Here is a 5,751-nt window from a genome sequence, read left to right as displayed (position 1 = left end):
CAGGCCATCTCGGCCCTACAAGTCCGTGCCGAACAAAATTTTTTTTTCCCCTTAGTACCACCTGCCTGCACTCATACCATAACCCTCCATTCCCTTCTCATCCATATGCCTATCCAATTTATTTTTAAATGATACCAATGAACCTGCCTCCACCACTTCCACTGGAAGCTCATTCCACACCGCTACCACTCTCTGAGTAAAGAAGTTCCCCCTCATATTACCTCTAAACTTCTGTCCCTTAATTCTGAAGTCATGTCCTCTTGTTTGAATCTTCCCTGTTCTAAAAGGTAAAAGCTTGTCCACATCAACTCTGTCTATCCCTCTCATCATTTTAAAGACCTCTATCAAGTCCCCCCTTAACCTTCTGCGCTCCAGAGAATAAAGACCTAACTTATAACCATATAACCATATAACAATGACAGCACGGAAACAGGCCATCTCGGCCCTACAAGTCCATGCCGAACAATTTACTATTCAACCTATCTCTGTAACTTAGTTGTTGAAACCCAGGCAACATTCTAGTAAATCTCCTCTGTATTCTCTCTATTTTGTTGACATCCTTCCTATAATTGGGCGAACAAAATTGTACACCATACTCCAGATTTGGTCTCACCAATGCCTTGTACAATTTTAACATTACATCCCAGCTTCTATACTCAGTGCTCTGATTTATAAAGGCTAGCATACCAAAAGCTTTCTTTACCACCCTATCTATATGAGATTCCACCTTCAAGGAACTATGCGCGGTTATTCCCAGATCCCTCTGTTCAACTGTATTCTTCAATTCCCTACCATTTACCATGTACGTCCTATTTTGATTTGTCCTGCCAAGGTGTAGCACCTCACATTTATCAGCATTAAACTCCATCTGCCATCTTTCAGCACATGCCCTTGCTCACGGGAACAAGCAATCTGCAGTGTCAGCTTCAGTGACCACCGTGATCAATGAAAATAAAAATAAGAGTGCAGGTAGATGGGACTAGGGGAAAATAATTGTTCGGCACGGACTTGTAGGGCCGAGATGGCCTGTTTCCATGCTGTAATTGTTATATGGTTATATGGTTCCTGGGATGTCAGGACTGTCTTATGAAGAAAGACTGGTTTATACTCTCTAGAATTTAGGAGATTGAGAGGGGATCTTATAGAAACTTACAAAATTCTTAAGGGGTTGGACAGGCTAGATGCAGGAAGATTGTTCCCGATGTTGGGGAAGTCCAGGACAAGGGGTCACAGCTTAAGGATAAGGGGGAAATCCTGTAAAACCAAGATGAGAAGAACTTTTTTCACACAGAGAGTGGTGAATCTCTGGAACTCTCTGCCACAGAGGGTAGTCGAGGCCAGTTCATTGGTTATATTTAAGAGGGAGTTAGATGTGGCCCTTGTGGCTAAGGGGATCAGAGGGTATGGAGAGAAGACAGGTACGGGATACTGAGTTGGATGATCAGCCATGATCATATTGAATGGCGGTGCAGGCTCGAAGGGCCGAATGGCCTACTCCTGCACCTAATTTCCATGTTTCTATGTTAAATGTAGGAATAACGTCTCTCTTTCCAAGAATAGTTGATCAGATGGGAAGAATACAAGAACATGAGAAAAGTGAAAACAGCACAATATACACACTCTCGCACCACTCACCCCCTCCCCATTGATTGTCCGATTGGATGGATGGGTTGATTGAAATATGAAGCATAGAAGCAGGTCCTGTGGCCCACACACTCCGCACCGACCATGGATCACCCAGTAACACTGGCTCGATGTTATACCATGTGTGCCTCCATTCGCTATATACAAGAGGCAGTTTTACAGAGATCAATTAATTTACAAACCTGTCTATCTTTGCTGACTGTGTGGATATTTGCATGTTCGAGCTGTGGCCGTTTGGGTTTCCTCCGGCTGCTCCGGTTTCCTCCCTCATCCCAAAGCCCGAGGTCAGGATCGAACCCGGGTCTCTGGCGCTGTGAGGCAGCAGCTCTAGCAGCTGCACTTCCATGCCACACTCCACTAGCCCACCCCCCCTCCGCCAAGTTTACCTTCTCCGATTTCCATCTGTGCTGACTCTTTGTGTAAAAAAATAATTGATTGTTCTTAACATGGAATCCGATCAATTGTGAGCATCTGCAGTCACTCCAATAGAGAAATCCACAGATCTAGAATCTCTGGCACTTACACATTTCTCCATCTTAACCTCCTGAGAATGTTACTACCAATTCTGGAGTCTTTGGTCTTTGCAGCGACTTAGTCAATCAACCACAGATATCGCCCAAATCTCTACTTGGACACAAAATACGAACCATTGTTGTAATTTTAATGAAATTACAAGTGATGAATGTGGGAACAGCATAAGAATTACAAACAAATGTTGATGATTCCTTGGGCTTCAACTCAACTCTATTCACAAGGTACTTTTTGACTTGAGAATTAAGGGACTGAAGTTTAGGGGTAACATGAGGGGGAACTTCTTTACTCAGAGAGTGGTAGCTGTGCGGAATGAGCCCCCAGTGAAGGTGGTGGAGGCAGGTTCGTTTTTATCATTTAAAAATAAATTGGATAGTTATATGGATGGGAAGGGAATGGAAGGTTATGGTCTGAGCGCAGGTATATGGGACTAGGGGAGAATACGTGTTCGGCACGGACTAGAAGGGTCGAGATGGCCTGTTTCCGTGCTGTAATTGTTATATGGTTATATGGTACACAAAAAAGCTGGCAAAACTCAGCGGGTGCAGCAGCATCTATGGAGCGAAGGAAATAGGCAACGTTTTGGGCTGAAACCCTTCTTCAGAAATCCTTCTATTCACAAGCACTGTCTCTTTATTCCCTTTATGCCCAAACTTTGATCAGGCTTGAGCTTATTGCATTAGCAAACATGGAACATTTGGGAGCTGCCCTGCAATGAGTTTCAAATAGCCTTTTATAATCACTTCCTTGCTGGTTCCTGAACAAACAGAAATGTTATCCTCAGTTATTTTGTTGTGCAAAGTCAAAAATTAATTAAACATTTTGCATCAAGGCCCTGCTGGGAGTTGAACCCAGGATCTCCTGTTTACTAGACAGGCACTTTAACCAACTAAGCCACAGAGCCATCTGATAATAAGTACCTGATTACATGAATTTCAATGCAAAATAAATTCTAATTGCAAATATCAAACATAGAAAAGAAGGCTGAACTCTAATTGTCAAGTCTTCTAATGTTTTTGCAGATTCCCCGCTTGAAAGGGATTTGATTTATCTACCCCGAAATGATGAACTGGATTCACTCAGACCAAACACTTCTTTTCACTATCTGGGATTCACAATTAACTCTATCCACATGTCTGTAACATTGCCAAAAGACAAAACAGCAGAATTGGTGCAAGCCTGCAACAAATTGATAGTTACTAATCAACCATCTATTCGACAGGTGGCAAGAGTGATTGGGAAATTAGTAGTAGCATTTCCAGCTACTCAATTTGGACCTTTGCATTACCAAAACTTACAAAGGGTAAAGGTGCAAGCGTTAAAACAACCTGCAGGTCATTTTGATCGACCCATGCAATTACCAGCTAAAGCAATTTCAGAATTACAATGGTGGAAAGAAAACATTTGGCATAGTTCCAGCCCCATCGTTATCAGTAATCCAGCATTCACGATACAAACGGATGCCAGTTCTCAGGGCTGGGGAGCAACTAACATTATATCTAGTACTGGTGGCAGATGGAACATACAAGAATCATCACTACCACAGACACTGGGTATAAATGATCTAGACATGTTGGGTGCGTTTTATGGGCTAAAAGCTTACTGTTCAGCTATGCACCATTTGCATGTCCGCCTACAAATTGACAACACCAAAGTGGTGGCTTATATTAACCACATGGGTGGAATAAAATCGATATCGTGTGACGATCTGGTCAACACAATCTGGAAATGGTGTGTCGACAGACAGATTTGGCTATCAGCGACTTACCTACCAGGTAAGCTCAATACAGTGGCAGACACCAGGTCAAGAAAATTTAATTATAACACCGAATGGAGGTTGAACCATAAATTATTTGCTGATATTACAAAGCGGTATGGAACACCTGATATTGATCTCTTTACATCCCGACTGAATCACCAGTTACCAACATATGTCGCTTGGGAACCAGACCCTGAGGCAGCAGCAATGGACGCTTTTTCGCTGAATTGGGGAAGTTTGTTTTTCTATGCCTTTCCCCCCTTCTGCCTCATCAGTCGGGTCCTATGCAAAATACAAATGGACTCAGCTTCAGATATTTTGGTAGTACCCGACTGGCCTACACAACCATGGTTCCCTGTAGTCCTCGACATGGTCACTGAACCACTCATGACCATTTCCAAAAGACCAGATCTGTTGGCCCATCCTGTTACGGGCAAAAGTCATCCATGCCATGACAGGATAAATCTGTTGGCTTGCAGAATTTAAAAAGGCTTCTGTTGGATCTGGGATTATCGGACAGGACCATGAACATGATCACGGCAGCCTACTGGCCATCAACCAAGAAGCAGTACCTCTCCAGCATCAGGAAGTGGGAAGCGTACTGCTTGAGGACTGTGGTAGCACACAGAACAGCTACTATTACGAACGTCCTGGAGTTCCTATCCAGCCTTCACTTCGCTTTTATAGCACAATTAACAGTGCTAGAAGTGCTTTGTCAGCCTATCTATGGCAGGCACCAGGACAGCAGTCCATAGGATCTCACCCACTGGTGGCCAAACTAATGTGGGGTATTTATAACACCAATCCCCCTAGACCCAGGTACACCCAGATCTGGGACATCAGTGTCATCCTGACGTTACTAAGGGTTTGGTCGCCAGCCAGATCCCTGTCTCTGGAGCAGCTCACTCTAAAAACTGCCATGCTGATGGCCTTGGTCTCAGCCTAAAGGGTCCAGTCCCTAGACAAACTAAGACCCGACAATATGGTAACATCAACAGACCAGATAACATTCAGAATCTGGGAACTGGTTAAGCAGAGCAGGCCGGGAACTTCGGGACTGACGTAAGAATTCCGGGCGTACCCACCTGACCCCCGTTTATGTGTCATGTCACATCTATTGCTTTACATTAGCACAACTAAAGCCTTAAGAGGGAGCGAAATGACATTATGCGTTAGCTACAAACAGCCACATGGTCGGGTGTCAGTACAAACCATCTGAAGATGGCTCAGACAGGTTCTGGGAGCTGCTGGGGTGGATACTGATATTTTTAAATCTCACTCCACCAGGGCAGCAGCAACATTGGCGGCCAGAAATATGGAGGTACCAATGGACCATATTCTGGAAACAGCAGGATGGTCTACGGAAAGGACTTTCCAAATATTTTATAACAAGCCGATTGCCAAACCTGCAATGTTTGCAGAAAGAATTTTAAGTTCTGCAAATATATAATTTAGCCCGAGGGAGCATTATTTTCTGTTTAAAAAATAAATCTTGTTATTGTTTTTATAAAACAGATTCATGTTTAATTACGATAACATACTTTCTCCCTTGGATGACTTCGGCAGTGAGTGCAGCATGGACTGTTCCACAGTTTGAAAACACAGAGCTTTAAAATCTTCACGTAGTCACTCACGTGACTCCGAAGTAAAATAGTAAGATTAAACAAGAACTTACCAGTTTGAAGTTTGATCATTATTTTATGAGGAGTTACGATGAGGGATTACGTGCTCTCCGTTCCCGCCCTCTATTCTAAAGGTCAACTGGTATCTTAGTTCTTCTTATCTTTACTATGTTTATTTCAATTACTATTTCTGTG

The 5,751-nt window shown here is 43.3% G+C and overlaps 1 non-coding gene across 1 annotated transcript; it reads right to left on the bottom strand.

Moving 5' to 3' along the window:
• Nucleotides 1-3,005: 3,005 nt before the first annotated feature.
• On the bottom strand, nt 3,006-3,079 carry trnat-agu (transfer RNA threonine (anticodon AGU)). Its single transcript has one exon. It is a non-coding gene; the product is annotated as a tRNA-Thr (tRNA).
• Nucleotides 3,080-5,751: the final 2,672 nt, after the last annotated feature.

The sequence above is a fragment of the Leucoraja erinacea genome, unplaced genomic scaffold (assembly GCF_028641065.1).
Source record: "Leucoraja erinacea ecotype New England unplaced genomic scaffold, Leri_hhj_1 Leri_249S, whole genome shotgun sequence".
Classification (NCBI taxonomy): domain Eukaryota; kingdom Metazoa; phylum Chordata; class Chondrichthyes; order Rajiformes; family Rajidae; genus Leucoraja; species Leucoraja erinaceus.
Note: the sequence above shows the minus strand (reverse complement) of the source record. Positions and strands in the feature narration are given on the sequence as shown.